This window comes from Aplidium turbinatum, chromosome 2 (genome assembly GCF_918807975.1).
Source record: "Aplidium turbinatum chromosome 2, kaAplTurb1.1, whole genome shotgun sequence".
Taxonomy (NCBI): domain Eukaryota; kingdom Metazoa; phylum Chordata; class Ascidiacea; order Aplousobranchia; family Polyclinidae; genus Aplidium; species Aplidium turbinatum.
Genome location: NC_137473.1, coordinates 9,232,127 through 9,245,570, shown reverse-complemented (window position 1 = coordinate 9,245,570; position 13,444 = coordinate 9,232,127).

Genomic DNA, 13,444 nt, shown 5'->3' with positions numbered 1-13,444 from the left:
ATTGTCTAACAATTCTTGGACATGTATTGCATCTGCGTTTTTGTTTTGTTACTGTATTTCTTTTCACAACATCACTTCTACATAAACTTGGCGTCGAAACAATGCAATGTACTCAACCAGAACAATCTAAATCTGCCACCGAAAAGTGTAAATCATCATTATCTGGATGGACACTATTTAGGTACAGACAGAAACATCCTCGCAATTCAAATTCGTCTCGACTACCGTAGCCTACCGGTATTTTATTTGTCTCCACTGCTTCGGCTTTATGTTTTAAGTTTAATTGTTTGAATGTTTTATGTTATCTAACGTAGAAAGTAACCACTCGCACACAGGGCCTGATTAAGGCTCACGGGGGCCCGAGGCACAGCTAAGTTTAGGGGCCCCTATCGGCAATCGCTTTCGATGCAGAGCAGCAGTGATCAACTAAAGCCTAACATAACAAGTAACTTTCCAAGTAGCAAATCTGCCCAAGACCATGAAAGCATTAGTACACTGGTCAACAGCAAATTTTAATCGAGCTCGTGATTGATTGATTCTAGAAGCACTTTTTGCGCTGATTTCAAAAACGTCTTTATTTTTTTCCTAGCACATCATGTTTTCTAGATATTCCAATTTTAAAATTTTGAAGACATGCCACATTTACAGGCAAGTAAAGCAGTTTTTTTAATCGCAAATTAAGTGTGACATCATAATAAAACAATGATAAGCCGTACAATTGATGAGCTGGAGCCTTACAATTTTACCGCTTCGTATATGAACATTGCATGAATCGATCAAGTAATAGAAGCTAACGATCGTTGATGAATTTGATGGCCCCCTGTGAACTACTTGAAGTTGATGGCCCCCTGTGCTTTTGTCATGATATTGAAGAACTTTTTCACAAATTGGGAAAAGTTCACAATCCTCATGAGTGGCGATTTTTCATCGATTCCTCGAAAAGATACCTGAAAGCTGTTCTTTTACATAACGGAAATGAGAAACCATCCGTTCCCATAGCACACTCGGTGCACCTAAAGGAATCTTATGAAAACATCGAAATTCTTCTCAATGCTATTAATTACAGGGATTATGAGAGAGAGAGAGAGAAACCTTTTATTTTGTCTGTTGCGAGAAAAGTATACGGTACAAAATATAGACAATGCAAATAAAATAGCACCATAACTAGAATCTACAACAGACAGGAAGCAGCGAAAGACTATATTAGTCATCGAGTCAGCTGCTTCCCGTGTTTTTAATGTGACAAATGTCAAACATCGGCATTACGTTGAAACCAAGATATGCGTTAAAACAGGATAAGCTTAAATTCCGTAAAAAATGAACACAAAAAGTTGTTTACTGCTGCGACAGTCAAGTGAATTCCTGTGGTTTTATTCAAATATCAAAAAGAAAATCATGCCCTACAAAAGTAGTAAGTTATGAGAAAAAAAAAATGAGTTTTATTATGAGTGGAAATTATGAGTGGAGTACTTGTGGAGATCTGAAAATGATTGGAATCTTAATGGGGATGCAAGGGGGATTTACAAAGTACTGTTGTTTCTTGTGTCTGTGGGATAGTCGCGCTACTACTGAGCACTACCAGAAAAGAGATTGGCCAACAAGAAGCTCCTACAATCCTGGAAGAGAAAGTGTCCAAAATGTCCCGCTAGTTAATCCTGACAAAATTCTTTTGCCGCCGTTACATACTGTATCAAACTCGGCTTGATGAAGAATTTTGTGAAAGCAATGGGCAAATCAAATTCAAACGGTTTTCTGTACCTCTGTAAGAAATTTCCAAAACTAGGTCATGCAAAGCTTAAAGAAGGAATATTTGTTGGTCCACAGATTCGAGAAGTTTTAAAAGAGACTGACTTTGAAAAATCACTCACTTCATCAGAATGTCAAGCATGGCAATCCTTTAAATGGTTTCCTAACTTTTTGGGAAATTTCAAGGCTGCTTCCTTCAGAGAAGGTGTTGAAAGGTTGCTCTCAACTTACAATGACATGGGCTGTCGCATGTCCCTCAAGATTCATTTTCTTCATTCCCACCTGGACTTTTTCCCTGAGAACCTTGGTGCAGTGAGTGATGAACAAGGTGAAAAGTTTCACCAAAGCATGGAAGCACGCTATCAAGGGTTCTGGAACGAAAGGATGATGGGTGATTACTGCTGGATGCTGCATCGCGATGATCCAACATGTACACCTAAACGAAAATCATATGCCAAGCGATTGTAATGCAGCAATGTCTAAGTGTCATTGCAACATTCTAAACACTATCTTTGGTATCATGCTGAGCGTTTTTTTTTTGTGTTTTTGTTTGTTGGTTATTTGATGTATGCAAGGTATTGCAGCTGATCTTGTGTAGCTTGTTTGAAGCGCACATTCAGCGTCAACCATGACTGTTTGAAATATAATACAGGGAGCTTAAAAACCTGACACTTCAGTATTGTGCTAGCTCAAGTATTTAGTAGTACCTCAGACAAGGTTTAAGAGGCATTTTTTGCACTCTAGTGTATATGCATACATATGCAACTAAATAGTGTTGAATTTGTGAAAGCAATGCACAAATCTGATACACTCTGCTCTCTGAAGCTAATCTAAATTTGAAAATTGTAGCGACAAAATCGGTATTTGAACGCATAATTGACGTTTCTGGTCAAAAATTTTCAGACCAATAACTTTAAAACCTGATGTGCTAGAGCAAAACTAGCGCCAGATTTGAAATCAGCAGCAAATTGTGGTCTAAGAAAAGTTACTCCCATTCTCGATTAAATTTTTTTTTCAAATTTTGTTAACCTGTGTAATGATAGAATATGGGTGCAACCTATTTCGTACCCTGAACACTTCGTACCCCCATTTCGTACCATGAAAAGACCAAGAAAATAATAGAACAAAGCCGGAGTCACTGATCGGAGTTTCCACAAACATTTCAAAACCGAACTATACTTTCTTTCTCTCAATGCTAGACTGCAGTTTTATTATTGTTGTTTGGCTAACTCTAACCATGTTTTCCTTCTTTTCGCTATTCGAAAATGCGTTGTTTCAATAAAAACGTGAATCCTGGGCCGTAGGCTATTGCATGACAGCCCCCATGAATGACTTTTGCTCATTGTGATTGTGACGTAGCCTACCCTAACAGGAAAGAAGCAGGACAGTGGGGTGCAATTGCATTGGAATTTTCTAGCTGTAGGCTAGTAGCATTGGTAACACAACGTAGGCTAATGACAGTGTTAAAATGTTTGCGGAAACTCCGATCAGCGACTTCGACTTTGTTCTATTATTTCTCTCGATCTTTTCAGGGTACGAAATCGAGAACGAAGTGTTCAGGGGACGAAATAGGCTGCATTCATATAATATTATGCCTCGGCGGGCATCTCAGTATATGATAGCATGAAATTCTACATTAAAAGTGAAATAACAGAAATATTGTGTAGCCTACAATGTACAACATTTAACACCAAAAATTGGGGGCCCCCAAAAGCAGGGGGCCTAAGACCTGTGCCTCGTGTGCCTCATGGTTAATCGGGCCCTGCTCGCACATCTCTTGGTTTCTATTTGAAATAATGTTTCACTTTTTGCTCTCGCCTTCAACTCCCCTGCAGTATAGAGGTTTCGTTTCTAGCACTAGTTGCAACGTTCATCTGATGAAATTGAAAGTAAAATTAACAACAAACAAAATGGTTTATTGCTTTACTGATGGTTTATTGCTTCATTTTATCAGATGAACGTTGCAACTAGTGCTAGAAACGATAATTGTCCTGATGAACACTCAAACTTTTCAATATTCAGTATAGTGGTTTGTAAATTTTTATTTTTTATGTTATTGGCTCTGAAGATGTGTAGCTTCTAGCACTAGTTGCTACGTTCATCTGATGAAATTGAAAGTAAAATTAACAACAAACAAGATGGTTTATTGCTTCACTAGAAACGATAATTGTCCTGATGAACACCCGAACTTTTCAGTATTCAGATGTGTAGCTTATTGTCATTGTGGGCGAAGCGTTAGTGAAGCAACAAAACATCTCGTAGCCTATGTGGCTGCCTGGGATACCAGACTTGATTTCTGCTTTCACTTTTGCATTCATCAGATAAACGTTGCAACTGTGGTAATTATATTTTTTTTATGTGTAAGCATGATTTTATTGAGATTGTAAATGTTAATTGGCTGTCACGCGGCGCAAGTTCGACTCTCGGGGTGTGCGCTTGAGCATTGAGCAACGTATATTCAGGACTGCTCTCCATTCAGCGGCACCAAGTGAATGGAATAATTTCCCGGCAACAACACTTCAACAATCGAAAACTTCTCTTTGCCAATCTCGGTAACCGGCCCTGCGTCAAGAGCCTCTACAAGTATGCGAAACTACCAGGATAACCAATCAAGGCTTTGTCAGTCCAAGGAATGAGGATAAAGATTCAAAACCAACCAACCTGTCTAATGAAATTCTGTCTGCCTGATGAACATTCTGACTAATTTGACGACCCAACCCTATTAGCCTAAACTATTTCCACACAATAGTTATTCGAATTATAATTTTTAGTAATCAGAAGGTGTTCGTATAATGTTGTAGGTGTATAACAAAAATGAATTTAAACATTATAGAATAAGGAAACAACAAGAGGTTACGAATTATCACATTTTAGCAGTCATTCAAACTGTAGGCTACTGTATACGTTCTAATTTTTATTTTCTCTCGTGCAGGGGCGGATCTACCGGGTGGGCCTGATCAGTGGCGTAGGAGCATATGCTGCCGCCCCTGGCTTTCGTTAAAAATGCCGCCCTAAGCAGACTGCAGTAAATTTTGAAATAGTGTCATGTTCAAGCAATCTTTTTAATAAAAATAATTACAAATAATGTGCCGCGTCTCAGAAGTTCCATATTGCTTGAAAAAGAAGCCTCACTGTCTCAGAGCCAGAACCGCCAAGTGGCTGCTACGCCACTGGGCCTGATTGGTACAAGGCCACCCAGATTGACAGCGGGCCCACCCAAAATCAGATTCATAAAAAAAACATATTAATGTTCAACACTAGAAAAACCAAGTGGCACTGAATTGTCTGTGGCATCACTATTTCACAGCATTTGCAAGAGATATTCGGTAACGCTAAGTTTTTGTATGCTGGCCCGCCGTGGCATTATTGGTGAAGGCCCACCAAGATATTTCCTAGGCCCACCCATAAATCACGTTCTGAATCCGCCACTGCAGTCTCGTGTCTCTTCTCTCCCCGCAAATGCAAACAGTTTTTATTTTCTGTTCTCTTTTTTCTGTTAATCTTTAGAAAATGACGTAGGCCTATAGGTCAAAATGGTTCACTTGTTAGTAAGAAAAACGTGTTTAGCATGATATTGGATTAATACACAAATATTGCTAGAAAAGATAGTAATCCTGATGAACACCCAAACTTTCCAACGGGCTATTCACTAAAAGCAATAATTTTAGAAACTCTTGATCCAGATTTAATTGTGCCGAAACAAGAATTCGCTTCAGCCTTAAAACTCCTTCGTTAGGCTGGAATTACTCCACATGTATTAATTTTCAAAAATTTGCATTTTTATTCTTTCCTTCTAGCTGTAACCTACATAAGCCTAAATACTTCATAATATTTAGGTTATTTATCTGACGATAAACCAACTCAGTGACCTAGTGGACATCGCCTTCAGGCTTCAGCTCTATTGCTGGTAGATCTGGGTAACTGGATTCTATTCCATGTCGAGTCATATCATTATCAAAGACTTAGGCTAAAAAAACGATACCGATTGTGTTTTTTTTGCATAACGAAGCAAGGATAGCCTACTTCGGGTGACATTGTGATGACATCGTAAAGTACAAAATTAAAAATGAGTCAACAGACCTCGACAGCAGTTGAAGAGCGACAATAAATAAACCATATCATCATTATTATTAGCCTGTTATTTTGACGACAAGTTCAGAAAGTGAGCCAAGCGCAACGTAGCCTATACTGCAGCTTGAGCAATAACAACCCTTCTTCTCACCATATTCTAGTCTGAACCAGAGCAGTGGCGTATAGCCAGCTCTATTTAATTAAGCCAGCTCTATTTAATTAAATTGGTTTATACCGGTACAACACACACTAATCCAGAAAAGTTTAAAAAACAACTGAATTTAAAACAAACAAATTTAGGACAAACTTTGAACCGATTTGATAATGGGCAGCTAACAAAGATGTTACACAATAAATATAGAATGTAAAACAATTAATTCACATGGCTTACTAATCGTTGTTTGATAAATATTGTACTGTACCGTACTGTACTTGAATTGTTTCACTGGATAATAATTTACTTTCCTCATCCCTATTCTTTCAAAGCTGAGCCTGGCGAGTCAATTGCTTGTAGGCCTAGCCCAGGGGTGGGGAACCTGCGGCCCGCGGGCCGAATGTGGCCCGCGTGACTGTTCCATGTGGCCCGCGTCAAAATTTCTTTACCCAAAATATATTGAAACAACAGCTCAAAAAAGAGTAGGCTCTGCATTCTCGGTATATTGCGAATGGCCGTCGATGAAGAAATGAAACGAAACGAAGTCGATCAGTTCATGAATAATCAGGGAAACCATGTCGTCGAACTCACTGATAGCCAATGGTTGTGTGACCTAGCGTTTATGGTTGACATTAGCGAGCACCTCTCCGAGCTCAACGTCAAGTTGCAGGGACCGAATCAGCTTTTGAACTCCTTGTTTGCAAAAGTGAAATCATTTGAAGCTAAACTACATCTGTGGAAAGTACAACTTGAAAACAATAAGATGTTCTTAATAATGATGTTCCTAATAACTTCCAACATGAAATAGTAGATCTCCAGAATGACGGTACGTTGAAAGCGATGTACCAAAACATTCCACAGCTCAACTTTTATCAAAGCTGCATAAATGCTGGTGATTTTCCAGTCATGCGGGAACATGCTTTGAAATATGTGTCTCTGTTTGGAAGCACCTACCGCTGCGAATCAGTTTTTTCTGTAAATAAAATTTCGAAATTTTTAGTGGCCCGCTTGTGTTATTTCTCATTTTATGTGGCCCGCAATACTGAAAAGGTTCCCCACCCCTGGCCTAGCCTATGCTACATACGGCAACTGCAGACTTGGATTCTTGATATGGGTTTCTTTAAATTGTTCTATCTCTGCGAATTCTTTATCAATTTCGAAAATTTTTGGACTAAAATGACCACAATTAATTTCCTTTCTTAATTTGTCTAAAATTAGCTATTCTCCAGGCCAAAGTTTTTCTTTAATCCAATTTACATAGGCCTACTTAGACCTGGAGAGCAAAATCTTTGCTGCTTACTTTGTAAAAGCGCGGGAAAAAGGATCAACAAAATAAAAAAGATTCAAGATCAAGCGGCGCTGGTTCGACTCTCGAGGTGTGCACTTGAGCAACGCATTCCATGGATGGAATAATTCCCCGGCAATAAGACTTCAATACTCGGAAGTTTCACTCTGTCAATTTCGGTAACCGCCCCTGCGTTAACCCTATTTCCTGTGGGGGGGGGGGTCGGTGGGGACTTGCTCCTTTTCAAAGCAATATCATTAAAGAACTACCCGATCCACAGCTTTAAAATTTCTTGACTTTTCCTAAAAATTATTCAAGTATTTATTCCGCTTTAAATGACGTTGCTATTGTCTATAGTTTTAGAGATATGGCATGATTTTCATAACATACTCTGATATTTTAGCTAGCTACTAGCTAGCCCTTTTGTTTTCAAATTATACGGATTAATAGGATTACTGAGCGCCGCCGTGCGTGGAACTGCGACGCAGATATCTCATGAGTTGGCTTTGTTGTAAATCATTCAACCGTAATGAGTCCGCCTTTTGTTTGCAAACTCGAGTTTTGAGTTGCTTTGATTAATCTTTTAATTACATCTGAGTTGCTTTGAAAAGCTATATATAATCCGATAAGCTATACTGAAAAAATGTAATTTTACGTTGTTTTCTATGGCGAATACATTTTGTTTCTAACTTATAACAAGAAGCAGTAGGAAAATTCTTGCCAAAACTCTGTTTATCTCATAAAACAAACAGACTGATGTGGTAAGTTTCTTGATTTCTTGTCGGAAAGCAAGGAGTGCGTTCTTGACCCGCCAATAAACTTTTCCATGTACCTGTACACTTATATTCACATGAATGTTGTGAAAATGTTTTATGAAAACGAGAGATTGATGGATATTGAAAAGAACTTGACACAGACTATCTAAACTGCTTGGCTTTTGTGGAAAAACACGCGTAGCTAAATTATTGTGCTTTGACAAGCATTGTGCATATTGTATCATCACTGAATCTTTACCTAAATGGTAATTTTGCAGTTGCTTGAGAGATTACAAAATTATTTTTTTATACGAGGATTGAAAAGTTTTCATATATCTCAGCAGAAACACTATTAGGACCAACTCAATAATTTCAAACTTTTCATTCAAATGTTGGTCTTCAAAAGCTTATTTTCACAAAACGGTGTATGCCTACATCTTTTTCTCCATAAATTTAGACGTTTGTGTCATTTGGAGCAAAGTTGTTTGTTGGGTTGAAAGAATCTGAAATCAATGCCTCGTTTGTGTAACGTATCGTAACGTAATCTATCAGTCAGCGCTTTTGTGCCTTTTTGTTTTCGAATACATTTCCGTGACAAAAGATTGGCTTTTGTAATAACGCCATCAACCATAGAGTTGTATTCTCTGACTGCATCTCAAACGCTATGCCATACTCAGCAATTTTTCTAAAGCATTGTTACACAAAATGCATATCTGACAAAAGAAGGGAAATATGTTGAATTGAATTATATTTTATACGGATCGTTTTCCTTGTCCTTGAAAAAAAGAAAGAACGATTTTTATCGTTTGGCATAAAAATATGTATATTGAGGTTCACCTTGGTTTGCATAATGAAAATCACCCCGAAGAATTGCTTGAAGTGATTTTGCAGCTATTTGATCCTTCGCGATGATATCAATTATAGTTTCTATCAGATGAAACCTGTTCAAACTATTTTTTTAAAACTATGGTTCATTCAAGAATATAATAGCTTACTTCATTTTTGCGTTTTTACTTCGATTTTTTCACAAGCAAGACTTTACACAAAACAAGTTATTTGCAACGTGAGTTGATTGACCATAGTAGCCTAAATGGACCAAAATGCTGTGGCCAAAACTTGATTACTTTTTATCAAAATGTTTGCACATTGGAAACAGCAATCATTTTGTTTCAAATCAGCATATCACTTTTTGTCATTGGTTCAACGTCTGCAGACGTCTAATCTAATATACGACAAAATTGGTTTTCTGGGTCTTCGGTTGCGAAAAACATCATTATGATGTATTGTGACGTGGTCTATCAGCCAGCAGTAGTTTATGCGTCTTTTGTTTTTGGATGTGTGTCAATTACAAAAGATGGTTTTTGCAGTAACGCCATCAACCGCAAACTGCATCTAAAATGCTATTTCAAAATTTGAAAAGAAAGAAATCTTCTAATGCGTAATAAATAACTTGACACAAAATGCATGTCCAACAAATCAGAAAAAAAATGTAGAAAACGTTATTTTGCAAATCTAGTTAACAACATGAAAAAAAAACACTTCAATCATATTGACACAAACGTGCATTTTTAAAATATCAATAACCTTCAATTTTGCCCAAGGAAAAAGTCAACACTTTAGTGATTTTTTGTTTTTTTACGACAATAGCACTCGGCCTGAAAAATAATTTTTTTCTATTTTTCGTATCGTTATGCCACGACTTTGAGTTTGTCACGCAGAACGGGAGTTCCATTTGGCAAACGACCTGTTCTATAGCCTACCAACACGATTTGACTAAACGATTATTATCACTACATTTTGTCACAACTGTTTGCAAAATTGTTTCATTCAAAGTGATTATTGTTGGTAAGTATTGAAACATTTCACTTTGGAATGCATCGTGACATAGTTTATCAGTAAGGAGTTTTAGACGCTCTTTGTTTTTGGAGTGCATGATGGCCTAAAATGGAACAAGCTCCTATCGAAGCAAGTCACTACCTTTGGATAGGTTGTTGTTCAAATACCACGTGACACCACAGGCTACCTTACTTTTCTGTATTCAACCGCTACCCAGACAGCAAATCAGACACTTTTTACATCGATTCAACGTCTTTAGACGTTGAAATAATGTTAAAAACGAATAAATAGCTTCCTGAGATGTGCTGTGAAATACAAAGTGTTTCTTGATCATGCATAACCAAATTCGACAGTGTGAATGTGAAAAAAAATTTGCTTGATTTAGTTCCAATATCAAGTAATGACAGTACGTTTGAAAAAGTGTAGACTATAAACATGTGACTCAAAAAGAACTTGAAATAGTTTTTTTGTGGTGATTTTGTCTCATTCTCTGCAAATGTTGAAACAAAGCAAATTTTTTTTACAATGCCTCCGGCAAAACAACAAGCAAACGCGAGTCGGACGCCAATTACGATTTCATTGAAGCGTGGACGACGTCTCCGCGTAAGAGATTAAAATCTACACAATGGAATTAACCCGTCACACTCAATTATAAGTTAATTACGAAGCAATTTCTCAAGTCAAATAAAAAAATATTACCAACCATCAAATTATTTGATTTTTCAAGTTGCGCTGTTGAACAAATTGCAAAAGAGTTTCGATGTTATGTTGTCAGATAAATTATCTGCACCATGTGAAAATTTGATTGATCTATCTTGCGTAGTTTTTGAGTTACACGAGCTCAAAGTGATAATGTCGAACCGACCCCCCCGTCCGCAAGTCAACTGGCCAAAATACGTCACAGGATAAAGGGTTAAAAGCCTTTACAAGTGTGCGAAACTACCAGGCATAACCTATCAAGGCTTTCTCAGTCCAAGGATAAAGATTCAAAGCCAACCAATTGACCCAAGTCATAGCCTACTTTTCAAACCTTATGTAGCCTACTCCACTTACCTATGTACTCCAGTCAACTGTGGGCCAGATACTTAGCCTATCCTCAAGTATGAATAAATTGCGTGTGGCTAATAATAATGCATTTCGAACATTGCATAAATTACCGAGGCGTGTTAGCATTAGTAGTATTCAGACGTACCATCATATTCCTACGTTTCATGCCCTATTCCGAAATCGTATATTTAATTTTGTCAACCGCTGTCAGGTCTCATCTAACAAGTGGTTAGTTGCAGTTTTTACCTCAGAGTGTTATGCTTCTTCTGACTATGCGTCTCACTATAACGTGACCATGTACGCATAAGTTTTGCTTGTATATGTAACCGTGTGTGTTTTGTGACTTGTGTTGTGTTTATGAATATGGGCCTGTCTCTTTAGTGCCTGATCGATGCAAATAAACAAATAAAAAAAAATTAAAATTGTGCATTTTCAGTTCAGTTGTTTTTTTTATTTCTGACCATCATATCAAAACAATACACGTCAACATAGCAAAGGTCAAGAAAAAGGTAGAAGCGACAAAACGCGAACGCTAAAACGTGCTTGTGATCGAAGTAAGTTATTGAGTTGAAAAAAATTTGGCACGGTCGCAACACCTTCAGAAAAATTTAAGATATGCAGGGGTTTAAAGGTTTTATTGCTGATTATTAATGTTCATTCCCCTGATGATAGCAGAACCGCTGCTGGCGTAACAAAGCTTCAATGGCAACAGACGTAACGCAATGAGTCTCAAGTTCTTTTATTCGTGAGTTCGAATTGAATTTAGATTTGGAATTTGAAAAGTTATCGTCTGAGTCTGAGTTAATTTTCAGTAATATTATGAGTCTCTGTCTGAGTCTTATAGTTATGAGTCTCTGTCTGAGTCTGAGTTAAAATTGTTTTGTGCAGAGGTATATATATAGCCTATAAACCACTTTCAGAAAAAGGGAAAGCAAACGGTTACGTAATTTAAAAATTGTCAAATTTCAACAATGTTTAAGAACTGGAGTGAACTCCTGGTGAGATTCCGTCGCAGAGGTTAACTGCGGATACAACGTTTTGTTAAAGCAGAGACGATTGAAAGCGATGACTTGCCATTAAACAGAATCACTTGAGGAAAGCTGCCGGTGAAAGGTTATTTGAGTAAAGAATGATCCATCAATATTATCTCGGTGCACAACAAGTGAGTTTTCTTAAGAAACGCAACTAGCCTAGATTTATTCTCACTTTTGGGTTCAGTGATTTTTTAAGAAACGTAAATGTTATGTGAAAATTACATTTTGTAGAGAGCTAAAAACAATGGAAATTCATTCGGGTCCCTACAGATAGAAAGGGAAAATAAAAAAAATAAAAAAATGTTACAAAACAAATAAACATATATAGGCTATAACTTTATTAGCCTACATAACTTTAGCTGATATATTGAAGATTTGTATGGACAGTTGCTATGAGGATCGGCCATGGTGCGTTATCAAGAGTGCTGATGGTCGTAAGGGGAACACGTCTTGATGCGTTTAGCTCATAGCAAAGAAAATTCAACCAAAGTCAATAAAAAAAAATTGTCAAATGATGCTGTAATAGATTGTGGAGTTTTTATTCAACATATTTCCGCGAGGGCTGGGCAGTTGCCTCTGAGCAAAAGCATTTCAGGACTGCTTTCCATTTAGCAGCACCAAGTGGGTGGAATAATTCCTTGGCAACAACATTTTTAACAATCGGAAACTTCACTATACCAATCTCGGTAACTGGCCCTACGTCAAGAGCCTCTACAAGTGTGCGAAACTGCCAGGAATAAGTTATTACAAGCGTTGTCAGTCTGAAGATAAAGATTCAAAACCAACCAGATCAGACCCCTTGCCGAAAATGCTTACAATTGTTGATTGCAGGTGAAGTTTATTAACTGGCAACTCTTTATTTAACGTCACTGGGAAAAACAACAAAACAATGAAAAATTAGAAGTCTTGTGTTGTACTGTTGTTGCGTTTGAGAGGAACAACAGAAGGTGTAATTTGTGTGAGCGAAATATTGAGTAGTAATGTTGCAATTTGTGTTTTTCTATTAATAATTTTACACTGGAATTTTATGTCTTCTGTTGTTAGGTTATTTGAGTATGTAAGAAGTAAATACCTTAGGTTATACTTAAACTCCCAAGAGCATTTTCCTGTTGTGATAACCTATCTATGCTTTCCACTGATACAAACTTCGACTTCTAGAATTCCTTTGTAGTTATTGTTGCTGTTTTAACAATAAGAACTACTGCATCAATTGTATTGTGTTAATTATTTTAATTTTATCACTTTGAATCATTTATTTTGGGCAGTGGCTATTTGACCGGCTCCGGTCTTTGAATCTGAAACACTATTTGACCGGTCATGACGTCACTACATAAGCACTTTTTTCTTTTCTCTTTCAAAGCAAAAGACGTGAAGCGCCGAAATAAGTTCTAAATTCAACACGTTTTCTTCAACTCAGTCTGTGGCGCGTAGGTTACGTCTCCGACTGCCATTCTAGAGGGGATGAGTTCGATACTATCCGGAAGCATTCTTTTTTTTCATTTTTTTTATCTAAATT